The 23,405-nt window shown below is 40.2% G+C and overlaps 1 protein-coding gene across 8 annotated transcripts in view; it reads left to right on the top strand.

Moving 5' to 3' along the window:
* The first annotated feature begins 465 nt into the window (after positions 1-465).
* nrxn2b (neurexin 2b) overlaps positions 466-23,405 on the top strand; it is a 476,055-nt gene continuing 453,115 nt past the window's right edge. For 4 of the 8 annotated variants that reach the window (XM_058781461.1, XM_058781460.1, XM_058781459.1 and 1 more), the window contains exon 1: positions 468-1,060. The gene's annotated coding sequence lies outside the window, so the exon portion shown is untranslated. Of the gene's footprint in view, positions 1,061-23,405 lie in introns of all 8 variants that reach the window. The other 4 variants (XM_058781463.1, XM_058781458.1, XM_058781462.1 and 1 more) reach the window with 3 other exon arrangements.

The raw sequence follows: 23,405 nt of genomic DNA, 5'->3' as shown, positions 1-23,405 counted from the left end.
AAAACATTTTTATTCATCCCATCCGTCTTCTAAATTAATTTGCTGGTTGTTGTACATATTTATTGATTTATTTTCCATTAATTGCACGCATTTGACTTTCCTTATTATCTATTTTAATATATAACATACCATGTATGTACTATTACTTTATTTATATAGGTCTTCGCCAGTAGGTGGCCATAAATTAGCATGTTTTTATGTTATTCGCGTGTCGTGTAACGGAAGCAGTCTCCTCCCGCGCTCGTGCACAGGCCATTCCTCTGCGCGGAATTCTATTGTTTTACGTAAACTTGCGCTAGAACAACGCCTTTGATCTTTGCGCTCAGAATCGCGGCTCTGGCGTTGAAAAAATAAAGTAAAAGATTTAAAAAAAAACCTTCTTACACTTCGCGTTTTCTCCATCCCACCGCTTTAAAGCAAAACAGTGTTTTTGTGTGAATGCTGTTTACATTCATTATTAGACATAATTCGGTTTAATGTAACTGTGTGAACGGGTAGCGTGATTACTTAAAACATCGTGCTCATAAGTGTGTGTGTGTGTGTTCAGGAATGTTTAGCTTCAGTAACACCAGAAGCGTTCCATCTCGTCATTAGTTCTGTGTGGCTGTATAGTGAGGCTGACTTCAGTCATGTGTTATAGTGCGTAGTAACGTGACACTTGTGTTTGGCGGCAGCTGGTTTGGAAACGGCTCAGTATGGACTGCAGGCGGAACCTGGCGGAGGATCTAAACTCTCCGTTCCGTGAGGGGCGTTTCTAGCGCTTCTTTCTGGAGAAGAGCGTCGATCTCCAGGATCTGTGCGTCGCGTCGCGTCGCGTCGCTCTCTGCAGCTCAGCTCAGCTCCGCCCGCGGCGCGGGGCGTGTCTCTGTGGGCGGGTTCGCGCGCGCTGCTGATGTGAGGACGCAGGTGACGCGGCGCTCAGCTCCCATCGGAAGACGCGCAGGATCGAGACGCGTTGCTCTCTGACGGATACTGACATTATTCCGGACTGAGATTCCAGAGAAAAGCGCAGGAATTTGGGAAGAAGGAGAGACGGAGACGCAGGGAGACCATTGCGAAGGTAAAGAGCTGATCTCTCTCTCTCTCTCTCTCTCTCTCTCTGTGTGTGTGTGTTCGTTCGTTTTCCTGATCAGCATCATGACGATGTCCAATTTTACACACATGAGATGCTGATGAGCGTCAGTCTGATCTCCGATACGAACGCGGACCCGTGTGTGTGTGTGTGTGTGTGTGTGTGTGTGTGAGAGTGTGTGTGAGGGTTGGAGGAGGTGATCTCTTGTTTCGGATCATGTCAGGTTTGATCTCTTAAAGTCTCCAGTGTGTTTCTGGGTCTGGAAACATGATGCTGGTTAAAGCAGAGCACTGGAGGATGCGCGTGAAGGGAAGTGATTGATGAATGTTCGCTGAAGAGACTCTAATGATCAGACCATCGATCACTCATGTGTCTCCGCACACATTTGACATGCTATTTCAGCAGCTGCCGTAGTGTCGAGGCATCATTAAACACAGTGTTTCCATCCACGATCTCTAGACTGTTCCGTCTGACACACACACACACACACACACACACACACACACGATAGACACAAACGAACTAAGTTGTGTGTGATTGTAGGCGTTGACAGTCGTTCTTATGTTGTTTCGTTCTCTCTTGCCTATATTATGTTCATTAAAATGGGCTGAAATCAAAGGACTGGCCTGTTCTGTCTGATTTCACATTGAGTTCATGAGTTCATGTGTAGTGAGGATGATTTCAGCGCGCAGCTCCTCCGCTGGGGTGCGATAGACAACCTCCCTGAACACCCCGCAGAGCCACACACACACACACACACACACACACACAGAGACACAGACACACAGACACAGACACAGACACAGACAGACAGACAGTGTCGTTATACAGAGAGAGGTGGATGATGACGCTGTGCAAGATTTCGTTTCTTTCATATATACAATTCAGAAACCCCTTTGTGATTATTTTCTCATTATTATAACCAAAGGGGTTCTCCTTTTTCTCAGCTCTTACTTCTGGGCCCAAAATGTCTGAAAATGTCCTTGCAAATATAGCCAAACCATGTCAAGAAATGTTACACACTGATGGTGTGTTTGCACACTGATACTCTTGCTTTGTGGTTTCCCATTACATGATATTAGTATGCAAATGCTATATTGATTGTGTGGTTGATCAGTAGGTTATTGATGACCGCGTTCAGAGCTGCAGTGTGTGTGTGTGTGTGTGTGTGTGTCAGGTTGATCCGCTTCTGTAAGCGTGTGGGTGACCCTGGGTTTTCTGAGGTTTAGCAGCACCAAACACATCCGAGGAAACACCAACCTTCAGCACACTGCAGCGTTATTCACAAATACAAATATTTCTAGCTTATGTTGCTGTGTTTCTATTAAGCTGCCATATATTCAGCATTTGAGTCTTTTTTTTTTTTCATTGTCATTAAACATCTCAGAGATTTTTCTTTCACTGCTCAATCTTCTGTCTTGAACACTGGGGTTTATGAGTCACTGTTTTCTGTAAAGCTGCTTTTGAACTGAGTGTGTAAAAACAAGTAAATTAAACTTGAAATAATGCTTGCACACATAATATGGTGATGTAATTGGATTATCGCTTGTGCAAGTGAAAATGGCTGCAGTGGAGTAGAAAAGATTCACAACCTTTCAGATCTCAGTAGCTGTCTTTCCAAACCAAAAGCTGGTGTTAAATGCATTTTCCTTATGTTTAACTAACAGTTTTCGTCCTCACAGCTGGAGAGTTTTTTGTGGTTGTGAGGGAACGTTTAAGGTCTTTTCCTCAGATGTGCTGAAGCTTCATCTGGCAGACGTCTGTCAGGAGTCTGAAGGCATTTATCAGATTAGAGATGGTTGGCTTTATGTTACGGTATAAACAATCAAGCAGTTGAGATTTGCTGTATGTTATATATCGCTCGATGTGAGTGTGCTGTGTTTTAACGTTTCTCAGAACCTTTAGCTGTTAGTTTAGTTCCTGTCAGCTCTTTGTGCTCTTTAAAGTGGGGGATCAGCTTAAAAAGCTCTTTTTGTCTTTGAACACTGATCCAGAGCTCAGCTGAAGGAGCTGTGATGCTCCAGACGTGACCTCCTCACCTGCCGTGACAGCGGCTCGACCCCGACGGCCAGAGATCTCTGCCGCCTGTTAGCAGAGCCGCTAATCTGACTGTAATTCCTCTCCTCTAACCAGCCAACCTGAGATCCTCCTCATTTCTCTCTCTCTCCGCCCCGGGTAAAGAGATCTTAAAACGAGGTAACGAGAGCGCAGCGATCAGAAGTGTCTCTAAAACGAGCTGAACGCTAAAGTGAGCAGATCCTCCTCCGTTCACATCATCCAGATCATCACTGACGCTGATTAGCGATACGTGACGAGACTTCAGACACATCTGATGAGACGGTCTAGTGACGGAGGAGTGCGTTTTGCATTTTGGTAAAAGCTGAGGCTGTTTTCTTCTTAAGAGGCCTAATATGCTTAGAGAAGATTTACATGGGGCCTACAAACTTGAAAGGAAGATGTTAAAGAATCGGTTCACCCAGAAAGGAATGTTCTGTCATCGTTTACTCACCCGCATGCTGTTTTACACTGTTTTGACTTTCCTTGCCATCAAAATCAAAAGAAGAGAATGTCACTCTTTTCCACGCAGGGTCAACTGAAGCCTGGAGCTTTGTCATCTTCTCATGCGAAATCTCACGAACACACGTGGAGTTTTGGCCAACGTTGAGATTATCAGTTTGTGTGACTGACTACAGAGTCATATGTTATGGTACTTTTATGTTGCTTTTCTTTTTTTAACTGTAATTGCTTAGAAGTGCGAGCAGCACTAACAGTCTTTCATAAAGAAGAAGAAGAAAGAAAGAGATTCATAGATTTTTGGAATGAAGCAAGGCTTAGTAAATGATCCACAAGAGAATAACTAAGACAAACGTATATTTTGGTTCTTCGTTTTTATGGTCACAGTTGAGCAATTGCTGCTTAAGATATGAGAGAAACAGAACCTTTGAATGAAATAGTGAAGAACGGTGACTTTAATAATGGTAGCCAGAGAACTCGAACGGTTTAATTTAAGTAATCGTGCCATGGAAGCTCAGGAAGATTGGGCTGAAATAACAGCAGCTGGATTGCTCTGAGCTGCTCTGATCTCGTTTCCTGAGAGTTTCTTTCACTTAAGAGGAATTTCACGTGCCGACTGCACCTAGAGTTGAAAGTGAATTCCTTCCATTTCATTTAAGGAGAATCTTAAAAATCAATCCAGGGTGACTGAATGAAATGATGTGGAAATTTCTCCATGTTCACAGGAGCACAGACAGTGGAGCGATTAAGATCTCATAGACATCAGAGTGTTACTGAATGATTTATTCAGAACTGAACACGTAGGGTTAAAGTGTTACATCAGCATTAACCCTGAAGAGTTGGATGAGATTTGTCTTCATGTTCTTTATTCTGTTCCTCTGGGTGCCTAACCCTTACAGTGGGATGATGTTGAAGGTTGCTGCTTTGAGCAAAACAATTTTCACTCGCAGCACGCTGACGTGTATTTGATGCTCGTGATGGAGTCATATGTATTTAAGCCTGAGGCAGAATAGAATTGCTATCTGGAAATTTTATCTTTATTTAGTTCTAAAACTATTATTTTATCTGTAGGCGTATAATGAATTGCTATTTGTGAAAAAATGGCAGCATGCTGAGATTAAGAAAAGAGTCTGATAACATTCTTGTTCATTTGCGCAGGCACATCATTAAAATAAACTGCAGCCATGCATTTCTAATTGGTTTGGTAGGTTTGTCTTTATATTTGTCTGTATATAGGGACAGAACAACATTGGAAGGTTTTGCTTGACAACAGTATTACTCTTGTCATGCTCACATCTCTTTGAGTTACATACACATGTAAAGAGGGCATCTAGAGAAATATCACTTTGTGAATAAAAGCCTTTGACACCAGACGAGCAGCTCTAAATGGAATGCTGCAGTCAATGCTTTTCACAATTAATTATGCCAATCATAAACATGTTTTTCAGTTCCCTAGTTTAAGTACATGTATTCATTTAGAGCTGTGGTCATCCAGATCAGTTTATGAATGTAATCTACAATGAAAGAAGCAGTAAACCAGAGGAGTGACCAGTACAGCGGCAGGCAGGAGAACGTGCGGAAAGACTAGTTCGTTTGTGCGTCTCTGCAGTGCTGCTGCTGATTCAGCGCTTCTCTTCAGTTCTCTGTGTGTAAATGTGAGTTCGCTTCACCACTCTTATCTGAACAGCTCCCAGTTTACCTCTTTCTCTCTCTCTCACACACACAGGATTCAGATTCATCTCTGCACCTCTGGACCTCTTTCAGAGAGAGCAGGCGATTGTAAAGGATGCCTATTTCTGTGGCACAATAGAAACTGTTGATCGTGTCTGGGCTGTCCTGATCTCTGCCCAATTGATCTGTTCAGTTTGTTCATCCAGCGTCCCTTCATTATGCCTCTCTGTGACATTGACACCACTGACCCTTTCTCTCTCTCTCTCTCTCATTCGCATTCTTATTTTCTTCTCAAATGTACTTCATTGGCATGCTAGTGCATAAGGCCGCTAGTAAAATACACTCTCTTCCTATAACTAAAAAATAAGTTTTGTTTTTATCTAACTTTCTGAAGGGCAAATAATTTCAAAGTTGGGATCTCATATTTTCCTGATGTCCTCGGAGCTTGGGCCGATTAGCAGGTGTTTCTCTGTCTCTATAGACATATAAACTCTACAGGATAAATATTTATATAAACTTATCTATGAGTAAACACACTTGGCGGTGGTCAGTATTTTTCAGCGCTTTTTTTAGACCCATCTGTAACTCTTTCTACTGTTGTCTGAAATCTCTGTCCAAATACATAGTTATTCTCATTGTCTGTGGTGGAGTCGGGTGGTATTCTGTTTGCTGTAGTATTGTTGTCTTTTTCTTGTAAGATCAGGGTTTGATCTTACATTCAAAACTGTCCTCTTCATCCTGTGTGTTCAGAGCCTGTGTGACGACCGTTTGCTCTGATCCGTCTCTGTACCTGTCTCTGTTTCTCTCAGGATGTGAAAGATGACATTACATGCTGGTTTATGTGTGTGTAAAATACTGTTCTTGTGGCTCTGAACTTTCTTTTGCTCAGCATATTTTTCTTTTCTTTTCTTCTCTCACTCATTCTCATTTTCTTCATTTCATCTCTGCTGCTATAATTCATTTCTCTCTCATACTCTTGTTTTAGCAGCTGAATCTCAGTGTTTCTCCTTTTTCTTGATGAGACACTACACACACAGACAGACAGACAGACAGACAGGCAGACGGAGAGAGAGACAGATGAGTCTGTAGCTCTATTAGGTTCTAGCTGAAGAAATAAATGTGACACTCTCTCAGTCCTGTTAAATGACATTAATGAATGTTTCACTTCATGTACTGAAAGAGAAACAGCAGCGATCTGTGTGACAAAGACACACTCCAGCTACACACTAGAGTCTGTGTGTGTGTGTGTGTGTGTGTGTGTGTGCGCAAACCAGTACGAACGTTTGTTTGTTTGTCTGCGCCGCTGCCACTTCTTTGACGTGTTGTGTCTCAGAGACCAAATTGTCTGCCTGTCTCTCTCTCTCACTTCATCAGATCAGGTGCTTTTGTTGAAAGGTCAGGCTGCTCCATCAAACTCTTGCTGGATTATTGGTCTGCTGTTATTTCCTCAAAAATCTGCTGTTCTAGACATTGGCCACTTTGTTCTTGTTACCTGCTGCTAAGGCTGTTTCCGTGTGTGTGTGTGTGTGTGTTTTGAGTAAAAGAGAGAAAATACTTCATTTTGATGGTAAACTTAAGTTTTGAAAGGTTCCAATGCTTCAGTTGCTCATGCAGCTGATGTTCAGCACCACGGACAGCTCCAGTGCCGCAGATCGTTTCAGCACCACAGATAGTTTCAGCACCATGGACAGCTCCAGTGCCACAGATAAGGTGTGTTCGACTTAACGCAGTGCTGCACAGATCGATCAAATTCTGTCACGTGACTGTCATGTGTGGCATCAAAGCATCGTGAGAGCGTTTAGAGAGCAGCCAGCTGACTCAGCCGCCGCCTTTTCTTCAGAGCGACTGAGCTTTGATGTCGAAACAACATCTATTTCACGATTGGCCAAACTCACCACATGACAACGATCTTGTGTGTTTTGGGTTTATTCTAACCTTTTAAATTCCAATAATGGCCACAAATCTGTGTTTTTAGAACAGTAAAAGCTTTTTTACTGTAGTTGCAATGTTATATTGAGTCACATTTATCATAAAACACTGATAAAAGCATATGTACCCCCACTTTATTAGTATTTAAATAGTATATGATTATGTTGAACTTCATTCTTGAATAGAAGGCGCTGTATTAAGCAGTATATAAGCAGCATAAAGTGTTTCTGTTGCTCATGGAAACGTTTTTGAAATGTCTGTGTATTTGACAAATAGTGCATTTAATTCACTTCATCTTTGATAGAGTATGCAAACACCGCATGAGCATCACTACCGGGAACTAAAAGTGTCCGGCTTGACGGCTCCGTTTTCAACTCCGCCCCCGACTGCAAGCGGCTACTCTCGCTGACCGCTGTCTGTAGCCGTGCTTCAAGTCGAACACACCTATAGTTTCAGTCCCATGGATAGCTCCAGTGGCGCAAACAGTTTCAGCACCATGGACAGCTCTGATGTGTGTTCAGAGTCTGTTACAGCTGTTTGCTCTCATCTATCTTTCTCTGTTCAATTCAAATGTGCTTTATTGGCCTGACTAAGTAAATATTAAGTTGCTTAGTTGTACATAACCTCTGTTTATTGTGTTTATTCATGGTCACATCATTCTTTGGTCAACGTTTTCCTTTTTTGTGGCCGTGTACCACGTTTTCCCCCTTATAAAGAAACTGAAGTTCTGTATTATTCTACTTTATGGCTTTCTGTGTAAATTCAACAGGCGGTATATGTGTTTATTTTTTTCATTCATACAGATCTTGTTTTTAATCATAGGTGTTTTTTACATTTTTTTAATAGTTTTTATTCAACAATTTTTGTTAGCTTTACTCTGATCTAATGAAAGTGTAGCATTCAAGCACTCATGTGTATTTGTGAGAGTGTTTATCTGATCAGTTAGTTAGAATCAGTCTGAGGTGTTCTCCAGAAACAAGCGCACGAGTCTAGTGTTGATGAAACCCAGGATTCATTTGTAATCGAGTGGATCTAATTCATCTTTAATCATGAGTGTGGTTTAATCATGCAGTTGCCCCCAGTTTGTCAGTCATGGAATCACTTTTTTCAGCCCAGGACCGGTTGTACGGGTGTACTAGACGATGCTAAATACCCTCAAATGAAAGCAAAAGCAATTAAAAGATCTGGAAAACTATCTAACGTGTTTTTGCGGTGTTGAGAAATGTATCCAATCAAAAACATATCTGCTGATTTCTGCAAAGCAATGGCCAATCAGAAACGGTGTAGTTTTTCAGAATTCACCCACAGCTGAAAGAGCCGGAGTTTTGCACGCTCGTGAATAATATCATGATGACTAACTAAGTGCAGACCCAATGTAAATTCATTGTAGATTCATTGTGTAGTTTAGAGAGCTTGATTATACTGATTATATAACAGTACTTTGTGAGATCGCGATTAACTTGAATGATGCTTTTAGTGATAATAATGGGAGTACGCTTTGTGTGTTTTCTAGGCAATAATCCATTCAGAATTAATGAAACTTTCGTTTTTTGGACATACATGCTGCAAAGTTTCGGGGATGATGCTGGATTAATTCTCGAAATATCAGTGATAAGCAATGGACGGGACAAAAATGCCTCTGTGATTTAAATCTGGAACCAGTCCTGACCAAACTTACACAGGCAGCACGCGTCCTGAGCGAGATCTACTTCATGGACTAAAAGCATGTGTAAACTTTATTGAGATCGGGACATATCAACCAGTAATTTCGTTTCCAGTAATGGATGGTAGAAAGTTCAGTAATGCATGGTATGCGATTTATGACAGAAAAGTCCAACAACTGATCGTTTATTTTTTCCTCGTGTCTCACCACAGTGATTCACAACGGACACATTTCAAGTGACACAGGAAAAAGACATGGAAAACTTAAATGAACATCAGAAAATCAGCGCGCTGTTCACACGTGTCTGAATAAAAATGAAAGGCCATCTGACTCTTAAAACTGGAAGCAGCCGTTCAAATCAGCAGCAAGAGTCAAAGTTCCACAGTTTAGTAGATGCAGGCAACCTCTAAGTTATTCTTCACTGTGCCTTGTTTTTGAAACACATTCGAAAAAGATTTATTTTTCTTTCCTTTTTTTTTTTTTTTGTCGCCCATGAGTGTGGGTATTATAAAAGATTCCAGGTATTTCAGAAAAACAAACAAACAAACAAACAAACAAACAAACAGTTTTTATATGTGTCTAGCATATGCTTTCAACCAAAGTGATTCAGGTTATGGCAGGTTCGTTATGATGTTCCTTATGTCACTTAGGATGAAAGCTTCTTCTAAACGAATAAATTAAAGCCCAAGGTGTACATTATTTCAAAGTCTTTGTGTTGTCTGGGATTTGAACCAATGACCTTACTGAGCTCAAGGACTTGAGGAGCTATGAATCAAGAAGATTTCTTGGCATTTTCATTTGCTGACCACAGAAACACACAGATCACATGTTCATCATCAGTCAGTGACGTCACCAGATCAGCAGTTCTGTCTAACTGTGTTTGGGACAGAAGGATGATATGTTCGCTGGAGGTTGTAATTTGATGTTCTGGTTTGTTTTTAACTCTCATCTGACAGCCTGTGATTTCAGCTCAGAAACTCATGCTGGGCTGAAAGCAGTCAGAGTCTCGTCTGTGTGTGTGTAAAAGATGGTGTTGAGATTATTTTTCATAATACCAGTGCTGACTGATTATATGTTTGGCCAAGTGTAAACAAAAAAAAAAACAGTGTGTTATGCAGAAAGTTGTGCAGTGTTGGAGTAACAGACAAACTAATTTTCATAACATCTTCATCGCCATCATCACTGCACATCTCTTATATTCACGTGTTTTTTTTTTCACACTGAAGCATGTTGAGTCTGTGCCTTTCAGATTGCGAGTGTGAGATTCTCGCTGATGTGTGAGACTGACATGAGACTTAAGAGGAAAAGCAGCATATGCAGTGGCACATAATGAAGCTCCCGCTCTACAGAGAATAAGAAAGATGGAGGCGTCTTTGTTTTTGGCATTTGGGGACAAGGTCATTTCCTCTCAGGGAGCCATGATGAACACACACACACACACACACACACACACACACACACACACTCACTCACTGACAACATGCTGAGTCAAATGTCATTCTTGATTAGATGTAGGTTGCAGAGTGTGTGTGTGTGTGTGTTGTTATTATCAGTCATGCTGTATATCTGACGTTATTTTAAAGGCTGTAAACTCTCTGCTCTTGTATATTTTAGTCTCTTGTATTTATATGCACTCATAGACCTATATATGAAGTGAAAGCGATTACATACACAAACACACAGTGTCTCATTGGACTGTTCTTGAACTTTTGCCATTCATTAGAAGACTTTCAAAGAAAGAGAGAGAAAAAGAGAGACATGACAGACCCTTACAAATGTTCTGTGTTTTATTAGTACAGATGCTGATTCACATCACCTGTGTGTGTGTGTGTGTTTGATCCACATCAGCCATTCCCTTTCTTTTCAGCCACAATGAGTCCTTTTGCGATTATTGATTAATCATCTGATCATGGTTATTCAATCTGACCAGAATTATTTGAGATGATCACATTAATTGGACAGTTGTTTACAACCTGAATTCCGGAAATGTTCGGACATTTTATAAATTTGAATAAAATGAAAACTAAAAGAATTTCAAATCACATGAGCCAATATTTTATTCACAATAGAACATAGACAACATAACAAATGTTTAAACTGAGAAATTTTACAATTTCATGCACAAATGAGCTCATTTCAAATGTGATGCCTGCTACAGGTCTCAAAAATGTTGGGACGGGGCATGTTTACCATGGTGTAGCATCTCCTCTTCTTTTCAAAACAATTTGAAGACGTCTGGGCATCGAGGTTATGAGTTTCTGGAGTTTTGGTGTTGGAATTTGGTCCCATTCTTGCCTGATATAGGTTTCCAGCTGCTGAAGAGTTTGTCTTTGACGTATTTTTCGTTTAATGATGCACCAAATGTTCTCTATAGGTGAAAGATCTGGACTGCAGGCAGGCCAATTCAGCACCCGGACCCATCTACTACATTTTTTCAAGATACAGATCTTGTTTTTAATCATAGGTGTTTTTTTTTTCTTTTATAGTTTTTATTCAACAATTTTAGTTAGCTTTACTCTGATCTAATGAAAGTGTAGCATTCAAACACACATGTGTATTTGTGAGAGTGTTTATCTGATCAGTTGGTTAGAATCAGTCTGAGGTGTTCTCCAGAAGCAAGCGCACGAGTCTAGTGTTGATGAAACCCAGGATTCATTTGTAATTGAGTGGATCTAATTTATAGACGTCATCTGGAGGGGAGCATATGCTGTTCTAAAACCTTTATATACCTTTCAGCATTCATAGTGCCTTCCAAAACAACTTTTGATGATGTTATGCACTGTAGATGATGAGATTTGCAAAGCATTTGCAATTTGACGTTGAGGAACGTTGTTTTTTGTAACAGAGCTGATGAGACGAGAGGTGAGCGGATCCAAGTGCAAACTTTTATTAATAAACATAGTCGAATCACAGGCAGGGTCAAACAACGGCAAACAGGAATGGCAGGGACAAGACAAAGAGTAGTCCTAGGGCAAGCATGGGTCATTGATCGGTGAACAATATCCAATGGAGCAAGGCAGAGAGATAATCCAGGTACATGAGCTATAATCCAAGAGAGGTGCAAACAGTGTCCGAATGGCAAGGCAAGGTGTTAATCCAGGAAACACGGGCTAGAATCAAAACACGGGAAAAACAGGCAAGGCAAGACTATGACAACAAACTGGGCTCCGTAGAGTAGCTATCGCTTGGAGAGTGATAAACGCTATACAATACTCGGCAAAGAGGAAGAGGAAGTCCATGGTTTATGTAGGGTGTGATCAGTGCAATGGCTGATGGGAATTGTAGTGCAAGGTAATGTGAAACAATCTGTGTAGTGAGAGAGTCAATATGATGGAAGGGTGACCTCTGGTGGCAATCAGACGGAAGGCCACGAACTGGATTCGTGACATTTTAAAGTATTCCACAATCTTTTTACGCACTCTTTCACAGATTGGAGAGCCTCTGCCCATCTTTACTTCTGAGACTCTGCCTCTCTAAGACATCCCTTTATTAGCTAATCATGTTACAGACCTGTTGTCAATTAACTTAATTAGCTGCTAGATGTTCTCCCAGCTGAATCTTTTCAAAATTTGATGCTTTTTCAGCCCTTTGTTGCCCCCATGCCAACTTTTTTGAGACCTGTAGCAGGCATCAAATTTGAAATGAGCTCATTTAGTGAAATTTATAAAAGTGGTGATGTATTGTGAATAAAATATTGGCTCATGTGATTTGAAAGTCTTTTAGTTTTCATTTTATTCAAATTTAAAAAAACTTCCCAACATTTCAGGAATTCGGGTTGTAAATTTAAAATCTCAATGGCAAAATGAAGTGACATGAACAAAACAGTATAAGGAAAGGACAAGGACAAGGACAAGGATGTTGGTGACCCATACTTGGAATTTGTGCTCTGCATTTAACACATCCAAAAGCGCACACACACAGCAGTGAGTACTGAACAAACACACACACACACACACACACACTCTGTGAACACACACCCAGAGCAGTGGGCAGCCATTTTTACTGTGGCACCCAGGGAGAAGTCAAGGGTCTCACCTCAGTCGTGATATTGAGGGTGGAAGAGAGCGCTGATCATTTACTCGTGTGTGTGATCTGTGAGCTCTTCATCACACGGCTGCTGCTGCTGTTACTGAAGATGATGCTGAATGTTTTTCTCGGAGTTTCATGTTGTTTCTTCAGCATCTAATTATGTTAATCAGCTGCTGGTTTGTTAGGGTCTACGGTGTGGTCCAGCGGCCCATCGCGACGATCACTGCCTTCGTTTGTTCTGTCATGTGTTTTGTTTGCTGAAGGCTCTGAGCAGGTGCAGGATTCACTCTCACACTCCATTAGTGATGGACGTTTGACAAAAGACGTGATGCACTTGTGCTTTTCAGCCTTTCGCTCCTCTTTATGTAGATCTGCATGACTCTGTGTTTGTCAGTCAGTTAATTTCAGCTCAGGATAATGTGAAGCTTGGCTTTTCCACATGTAACGGATCTGTTTTGTCTGAAGCAGGGTTCAGTCGTGACCCTGTAGGAGGAGGTTAACTCAATACTGAGATTCTTGGCTCGCTGACTATCTTTACCCAGCGACTTGCTTCTTGTTCGTCTCAGCCACTCAGATTACTGCTTGTTCTTTTTTTTTAATGAACATCTATGACTTCATCTCCAGTGTACACTTAATTATAAGTATTAGCAGGAGTAATTATAATTATTATTTTTTGCACATGGATAGATTTAACGGCATGCTAGTTCAATAAGCCTTTTCAGCATTTCCATGTGACCTCTTTTGCTTGCTAATTTCCTGTCATTGCCTTCTTGGCTCTGCTGATGTATTACCCACAGTTCATTGCTCTCTGAGCCTCTGGTGTCATTTTAATGACCAAAAAACTCATTTAGGAGAATTGACCAGCAGAAATCATGAGAAATTAGTTTTACTCACTGACTTTCTGTATGTGTGTGTGTGTGTGTGTGTGTGTGTGTTTGTATGGACAGCAAGTAAACTGCATATATGAATCAATATTCCATTTCAATATGTAAATCCCAAACAGTGAGGATGTTTAATTTCAGGGCTGGTAATTAACAGTCTGTTCTGGCCGATACTGATGCTAATCGATTGTTTTGCCTTTTTCTTTTGGCTGGCAGGGGATTCATTGACCTTTGGCATGAAACTTTTATTTTGTTGCTGTCCTCAGGTCACGTGATAAGTTCATGACGTCTTCCATGTGATCAGATGCCAGTGACCAAACAGTCTTGTGCCGCTTCTGCTGCTATTGTCTCTCTTCAGTTTGCTTTTGGAAAACTTGATCAACATTATTGTTTGAGATTTGATCTTTTGAGTGATTTAATTATGCATCACTGACTGATATTAGAGCTGAACAGATTGTCTGTAACAAAGAAGAGTGTTAAAACAAGCAGTGAATCTAACGCATCACCCAGTTAATGCTGTTAACCTCTTAACGCATTCTGGTGACTGGGATAGTTTATATTTGGTGACGATCAACCAGATCTGCTTTTGGAGTTTGGCTCATGTGAGTGTATGTAAGTGTGTTGAGCTGGATATATGTACAGTAGTCTTGTGATTGTGTTCGATCAGGAATGCAGTTTTAAACATGAGATTCTTGGGAACGTTCATCATAGGAGTAAATGACTCTGAAGGGAACCTTTGGCTGCTCAAGGTGTTTTTCTGCCAGGAGGCTTTTCGCAGATGGACCGAAACTAATTAAAATGCAATAACACCCAATTTAATGTTGTTATATTTTGGCAGGAGTCTTTGGTAGCCATGCAGAGCTCTCGCTCACTTCTGCTCCTCTTCCTGTGATGGAGCTGAATTTAATGGCTCATTGATCAGTTTCTCTCCTTATATTAGTCCTTCATATGAGTTTGTTCTCGCACTTACTCAAGAAATGGCCATCATTGTAACTGAGATAAATTAAATATCGTCTAGGACATGTGATTTTGTGTCTGTTTCAGTGTTTGTTTGTGTGTGTGTGTGTGTGAGAGAGAGTGAGTGTGTGTATGTGTGTGTGTGTGTGTCTGAAGACCCGAAATGTCTGATCATGTCTGTCAATAAGTCAGCTGTTCTTTTTTTCTGAGAATGAGGTGATTATCGGCTTGAGAAATAAATCGGTCCTGCGGTGCTTTTGGCAGTAAATCTGTCACATGATCTGCTGACGTCATCAGTGTGCTTGATTCATTAAGATGGGTGCTGATATGTTTTGCTTTTAGATTTCATGAAGACATTGTTTTCATTGGTGTGCGTTTCAAAGCAGCGAGGATCAAGTTTGTCTGAGTTTGTTGTGAAATTCTGGTAGTGTGTGATCATCAGTCCATTCGTGTATCATGCTCAGATTTTCCTCTGTAACCTCTGACAAAATGCTTCGATGCCTAGTGTTTTAAAACCCGTTCGGGGTTTATTTGTGTCATATTCCAGCCTTTAATTTCTGATTCTGAGTTACTGTGGTAACTCTTGGCTGTTGTCTGTCGGTCGGAGCATCTTAACTAATCCAACAGCAGTTTGACGTTTTATTTTCCCCACACACACACACACACACACACACAGGGCAGAACTGGACCCAGGAGTCCCGGTGTGTGTTTGCCTCTGGCGATGAACTCAAGCCAGCAGCATCGTGCCGGTCGGGTCGGGTTTCCTCCTGTAACTCCTCACTGCGGGGAACAGCAGACGAGCTGTGGATCCATCTAAGATCTGCGCCGTAATGCAGCTTGCTTGAACAGTAAGAACTGAGTGATCAACACCAATGGTGCTTGAACTTTTACTATCCAGTCACAGTAATGTTGCCTTTAATTGTTTCAGTATTGCTCACGTTCAGCACAGGCTCAATGAGTGTGTGTGTGTGTGTGTGTGTGTGTGTGACAATGACATATTTTGATTGAAATCGATATTCCTCTAGTTCTTGTCAGGCTTTTTGCAGATGTGTGGAGGGACTCTATTATTAAACACACACAGACAACAATAATAACATTTAGAAAGGGTTTGGAAATGAAAGCGTATGTGTTGATGTTATTATGCGGTTGAATTCAAACCTCAATTCTGAATGGTTTTAGATGGTAAAACTTCTCCTGTGAGTGTAAAAACGCTGGAGCATCAATAGATCAGAAGCTCAAAATGAAGTTTAAATCAAATGCTGACGCTCTTACACACTTTTAGGACAAACAGAAGAATATAGAGTGAATTATAGAGCGAAAGAGAGTGTGTGTGTGTTTGTGTACAGGTTTATCCTCCGTTGTAGGGACAAAATGTCCCCACAAGGATATTAAAACCTGATGTGTTTGTTTGTGATGAATGTGTGTGTGTGAGAGAGTGCGTCACTTATGTTACAGCAGCTGTATTTCTTGTCCTCTGACTGTTTTATGAAGTGTGGAAGTACATAAATAAGGCCGAGTTGGCAGAGAGTGTCTGTAGGTCATTTTCTGGCTCTTACTGTGAATTGTTCTACTGTAATTTGTTCTTTTGAGATCTGTATACAACACTGCAGTATACTGAGCCGTTCATCACATACTGCTTTGCATTAATGTTCTTAGATGCTGTCTTTCCAGGGAACTTACAATTAAGAATGCAAATCATGTTAATGGCGATTATCAGGACAGGCTGAGAATAAAGGACACGAGCGCCGCTCTGCCTTAAAGGGACAGTCCAGCCAGAATTCATCATTTACTCTCCCTCATGTAGTTCAGTCTTGTATGACTTTCTTTAGTGGAACACAAAACCAATCACTTGCATTGTATGGACAAAAACTTTGAGACATTTCTCAAGTATCTTGTAGTATCTCGCAGCTGACTGTGAGGTCAGAGGTCATGCACAGTGTGGGTCAGATTCGGTAACCTGTTTGGATGGTTTGAGTAAACCTGTCTGAAATGGCGTCTTACAGCAGTGGTTCTTTGCTGGAAAATGAAGGTTTGAGAATATAGTTTTTAATTATTGAATTTATTATTTTTTACAAACATCAGAGTACACTTTAAGTACTCGGATGATGTCTGTCTCTCTGTGTCCAGGCTCGTTCATGTCTTCCTCTCTCTGTTTGTAGACGGTGATCTCTTCATCTGTATTTGGAGAGCATTTGTCTCTGTTTAAATAAAGTAATGTGCCAATTTAGCGCTTCTGTTTAGGGCCAAATAACATTGGCGTTTATTTTGGAGGTCAGATTTGGAGTTTCATCAGGAACATCATGTAGGTTTTTGTGAGAGTCTTTAGTAATGGTTTAAGCTTGTAGCAGCTTGAGTTTCAGGGTGTGTTTAGACGATGGTGTGCTTTCATTGGTAAATATATCTGTGTGACCCCTGAATAGTTTTTGCAAATTAATATTGTCTTCTACTGAAGCTTGATCCCCATTTTTAAATTCATCTGTAGAATCCAGGATGCTCTGATATCAGTGGCAGGGAACTGCAGCTCTCCTCTGATCTTCCTCTGGATCACCCCGATTTGTCTGGTTCTGTCCAAACTGACTGTCAGAATCCACTCATTAGTGAGTTACCATGTTCCTGACGATGAACATGTTGTGTAGACTGATTTCCGAGGGTCTGTTTGTGTTGGTCCAGCAGCTCCAGGTTCTGCTGTAGACCCGGTTCAGTGTTGGTTTCTCAGCAGCTGTGAACCGCTCCAGACTGAACGTTCCTTCATTGATGTAGATGCTGAATGATATCAGGCTTCAGCAGCAGGCCTGTCTCACTCCAAGCCTCAGTCTGTCTGTCTGTCTTTCTCTGTGCTTTTGAAGTTTTATTCATACAACAAAAATAATAACAGTCCCTGCACTAGACCTCAGGTTACCACGGAAACAGACAGCAGAGAGTTTTGTTCATTTGTTGTTAATACACACACACACACACACACACACACACACACACACAGAAACACAGTGTTTTCTCTCTCTTTTCACTCTCTTTTGTTTTTGTGAAAAGTGGGGAGATCCCATAGTCGTAATGGTTTTTATACTGTACAAACCGTTGTCATTATACACATTTATGTCCTCATTTGTCCCAAAAATGCGCGCACACACACACACACACACAGACACAGACACACACATACACACACTCACTAACTGACTAAAGAAGACACTTAGTGAGTGTTTGTGTGCGTGTCTGCAAGTGTCTGTTTTAGTGTGTGTGTGTGTGTGTGTGTGTTTGATCACATATGGTGTTGTCGTCTGTCCAGATCTCACGGTTAGTGTTAGTGTTTGCTAAACAGACATCTGTTGGCTTGAGGGTAAATAAAAATGACCTGTAATTTAACCAGCAATTCTTCACATTTCACATAATTACATCTGTTTTCATCTCATTCTTGAACAGAATGTTTAAAGTCCATTAAATTTAGTACAAGCAGAGTAATGTGATTTGTACTGCGGTAGAGTAATTGTTTGATTTAATTAAATGGTTTGCTAGAGGTTGTAGAATCAGACATTTCCACATTTACTGAAATGCTCTGGAAACTCAACATCAGCTGATTCAAATTCATAACCATAAATCCACATCTCTCTGATGGCTTTGAGATCTTTATCAATAGCATACATCATACCCATTATTATCTCTGACATCTGCAGATGATATTTCAGAAATTCAATCTTTTCTATTCTGTAGACAAATAAAAATAGATCTGTCTGTCTGTTTGTCTGGGTGTACAGTAAATTGTCTATGTACAGTAAGCTCTTTTTTAATTTACAAACTGTAGACCAAAGATTGAAGTTAAAGTAGCCTAATGATAATAAGATCAAATGAAAAGCCTAATGCTAATAATGCTAATGCTAATAATAATAATAATAATAGTAATTGTAGTAGCAAAAATACTGCTTTTAGTTTACCACATGGGAAACGCCATTGAACAGTGCATCCTCTTTTCCAAAGAATCCACAAAGTTGCCGAAAGTGCATCTATTCTTCATTTTGCTTTCGAAACTTTAAACAAATGTAAATAAATCGAGTCAGTCCTTAAACAGACATAAACTTAATGGCTCTGCTCTGCTCTTTCTTGTGTGCCCGCCATCTCCTGTGAGCGCGGTCAAAGACAATATCCGTTCATGGCGCTTCCACCTAGCTCTCCGACATTACGCAAATATATACCGATAGCGCCACCTAGTCCCCACCTCCTATAGAGGACTCGTGCACACAAAAAACACAAGACAGCCATACAAAGCAATACTTAATTCAAAAATAATAAATAAAGAATATTTTAAATGAATTCAATATAAACAATAATATGGCTCCTACACACCAGCCCCTAATTGTTTTACATAACTTAGAAAAACAATTAATTTATAAAAAAAAAGGAGCCAGCAAAAATAAGAAAAATTAAAATACCTTAATGTAGAGCTTAGTAACAGGTCTCTTAATGATAGAAGTTTTGGTCTTGAGAGTTACAGAACGTACTAGTCCTTTCTTATCGGGTTCAATTGTTAGTACTTTCCCCAGAATCCATGAACCTCGAAGAGCATTGGGGTCGACCTCCAAAACAACGTCCCCAGTGTTAATGTTTCTTCTTACTTTTACCCACTTTTTTGCCATTTTTGTAGTACCATAAGGTATTCCTTTGTCCACCAATGCCAGAATAAGTCAGCCAAATACTGAACTTGTTTCCAATGTCGTCTTGCTTAGGAGTCTGACTATGAGAATATTCCTGGGAGTAGAATAGGTTGCGATTTCAAGAGAAGGATATGATTTGGAGTCAGCGGTTCTATGTCATGGGGATCAGAGGACACAGTACAAAGTAGTCTGTTGTTCAAAATTGCCTCCACTTCACAAAAGATGGTTTGAAGACCTTCTTCATCAACTTTCTGCTGATAGAGGATAGAGTTAAGTACTTGCCATGCAGATCCCAGACACCGCTGTGATGTGATGCAGCAGGAGGGTTAAAACTCCACTCAATTCCATATTTGAGCAGGCTATCCTGGATCCGATCTTTGTCTGAATCATTAAGAGCTTTTTTAAGTTCCTTTTGAGCGCCCACTAGATTGGTTCCATTATCAGATCTGATATGTTTAACTTGTCCTCTTCGGCAAATAAATCTTCTCATGGCACGTATGCAAGAGTCGGTCTCTAATGAGTTTGCTACTTCTAAATGAACGGCTCTGCTGGACATGCAAGTAAATATTACTCCATACATTTTCACATAGCCTCTTCCTTTTTTCTCTCAATTGGGCCGAAGTAATCTAATCCAACGTTAGTAAAATGTGGAAGGTCTGGTAGGATTCTCTCCAATGGCAAATCTGTCATTTTCTGCTCAACTGTTTTGCCTTTTACATGCCAACAGATCACACATTTGGAAATGATCCTTCGTGCTGCAGAATTACACTTTATAATCCAGTACTTTTTACAAAGGTGGGACAAGATGTAACCTCTACCATTGTGACCAGACTGCTCATGTGCGTGCCTTAGCAAAAGTGTTGAAATGTGAGCATCTTTAGGCAGAATGAATTGATGTTTTGTTTCCTCTGGCATTGCTAATTTGTGTAGCCGTCCACCTACTCTCAGGATACCGTTATCAAGCATGGGATCCAGCCGATAAAGCAAACTTTTCTTTTGAACACTTGAAGACTTTGTTTCCAGTGTTGTCATTTCAGCTGGAAATGATGTTCTTTGAGTGTAGATGATAACAGCCCTTTCTGCATGAGCCAATTCTTCCACAGTTAGACGCTGTCCTTTGAAAAGTTTCAGCTGGTGGTGACCATGAGGACTGTCAATGTTAGATGCTGGCTCTTTTCTTTTCTTAACCATTAGTGACAATATGTTTCTCAATCTGAGATACCAGGCTACAGCTTTCAAAATCTTCATCTAATTTGAAAAGTAAGAAATCAGTCGACTTGTTGGTGTTTCTGTCTCCTTGAGAACAGTAACATAGGTCACAGTCTCCCTTTTGACTTCAGGATCATCTTTTGACAAAAGGTAGGAACTTACTGACTCTTGTTTAGGCCAACTTTCCTCAGTATACCACAGAAATTCTGGACCATGAATCCATCGACTACATTCCAGAAATTCCTCAGCATTCATTCCTCTTGATGCTTCATCTGCGGGATTACATTTGCTTCTCACATATCTCCGTTGAGAACGAATGGTGTTTTCTCTTATAAGAGAAAATCTGTTAGCAACATAGGTTTTGAACCTTGTGTGGTCATTTCCAATATACATAAGCACAGTTTGGCTATCATTCAAGAACACTGATGGTTCTAGGGAAAGATGCAGTTCTTTTCTGAGCATTTTATCAATTTTTACCAAGAGTAAAACCAACAGAGTGTGTGTGTGTGTGTGTGTGTGTGTGCGTTTTGTGAAAAGTCAGGACATAGATGTGTATAATGACGAGGGTATGGCAGGTATTACAAGGAGAAGGTGACTTTTCAGGACATTACTCCATGTCCCCACTTTTCAAAACGCTTATAAATCACTCAGAATGGAGTAAAAATCTGAAATAGCAGACAGTCTCCTGTAAGGGGTAGGTTTAGGTGTAGGGTTGGTGTAGGACAATAACACATACAGTAAGTACAGTATAAAAACCATTACGCCTATGGAGAGTCCCCACTTTCACAAAAACAAACGTGTGTGTGTGTGTGTCAGTCAGAGAGTGTGTGTGAGAGAGAAAGAACGAGAGAGAGATATGTGGAATAATCTGAACACAACAAAACCACAAGATTTGCCAATACAAGATGGAATCATTTGGACACAACATTTTGAAAATGTATATAAAGAAATCCCTCCCAAACAACTTATAAACAATTCTGATCAGATCAAACTAATTCTTTAAACTTATGAAAACACAATTAAAAGTAATCAAAACCCATTCGACTTCCCAATTACACATGATGAATTGATTAAAAAACTCACAAGCCAAGAAATCTTGTGGTCCTGACAGCATTCAGGTGAAATGCTGAAACACAGCACACCTGAGCTTCAGACAGCTGTGCTCAAATTATTCAACCTTGTACTTCGTTCAGGCTGTTTTCCTGACATCTGGAGCCAAGGACTTATTACCCCAATTCACAAGAGTGGAGACAAATGGGACCCTAATAATTTCAGAGGCATCTGTGTGAGCAGTAATCTGGGGAAGTTATTTAGCAGTATTTTATAGAATAGTAAACTTCCTTAACGAACACCGTGTCCTGAGTCCTAGTCAGATTGGCTTTCTTCCTAATTATAGAGCTACTGACCACATTTACACCCTACGCACCCTAATCAATAAACACGTAAAACAGATAAAACACCGAAAAATAATTGCATGCTTTGTTGATTTAAAAAAAAAAAAGCATTTGATTCTATTTGGCACGGCATATTATATTACTGTTCAACATCTACATCAGGGCTATTCAATTAACTTCATTTGAGGGCCGGATTATCGAATTGAACATTTGAAGGGGGCCAAAGATGTGGGGGGCTGTCCCGATCTTTTTCTGGGGGGCCTATAAAATTGGAAATTAAATTTAAATGCATATTCAGCAGTAAAATTAACTAATATTACCAACAGTAATATCTATAAAAGGTTAACATTAGTGCTGTCTGCCATTCAATTAAAAAAAAAAAAAATTCACACATTTTTTCTGTAATTAATTTAAAAAATGTGACTAAATGTCAAAATTAATATATTTGTGTTGTCATATTTTCACACTGAACTTCCAAATGAATATAGAAACAACATAAAGATGGTATATTTTAAATATGTGTTTAATGGCATCTTTTTACTAGCCTATTGTTAATGAAGAAGTATCATTGATGCAAATAACGTTACTGTTGTCTCTATTAAATCCATTTTTTCCCTTTAATTTTAGCCATTTAATATTACAGTATAATTGAAATGTTATATTATTTTTAATGAAAAATATAATTTTATAAGTGAACTTAAAACAATCGTCACATAAACTATAAATTGTATGCATAAACTATATTGATTATTCTTAATTCAAGCTACAAAAGTTAATCAGCGAGCAGAGCAGTCAAGTGATTTCTCTTTTTCTTTAGTTCTTTGATTTCCATCAATCACAGACTGCAGCAGGCTTCACTTTAAAAGCAGCGCTGTTTCTTTAATAAAACCTGATGCACATGACGCAGATGTGACACATATCCAATTTTCTCCCAACTCTTTACGGTCATTTAGGATTTTATAACTGATTTAAGACTGTGTTTATGAGGTAACTCACCAAAACCACCTATTTTTACATCATTGTGTGTGGTTTTGTCCATTGAAGCGCTGGCGCTTGTCTGAAGCGGCTCAGTTTATGAGTTCAGCCAAACGCGCAGATTTTCAAACTATACTTCCTGCTTTGATGATAATCTTCGTCCAGTGTCTGCGCTATTTCTCGCCAGAAGTTATGACCGATAACACTCTCTTTAAACTTGTTTAAACTAACGTTATAATTGCGGATATCTCATAACTCCCTCACATAAGCGCTTGTCAACGCTGCCATCTATTGATGTTGTGGTCTCCGGTAGATTGTTATTGCGTCTCTCCCTTTTCTTTTTGGCCGGCCCGGGCCAGTGTTGCCACCTTGTGGACAAACTAATTAGTGCAAGAACAATTCAAGGCGAATGTGCAACCTGCGCTCTCTTCCTCGGGCCGGATGAAGATGATTGGTGGGCCGGAT

This window comes from Onychostoma macrolepis, chromosome 07, assembly GCF_012432095.1.
Source record: "Onychostoma macrolepis isolate SWU-2019 chromosome 07, ASM1243209v1, whole genome shotgun sequence".
NCBI lineage: Eukaryota > Metazoa > Chordata > Actinopteri > Cypriniformes > Cyprinidae > Onychostoma > Onychostoma macrolepis.
Note: the sequence above shows the minus strand (reverse complement) of the source record. Positions and strands in the feature narration are given on the sequence as shown.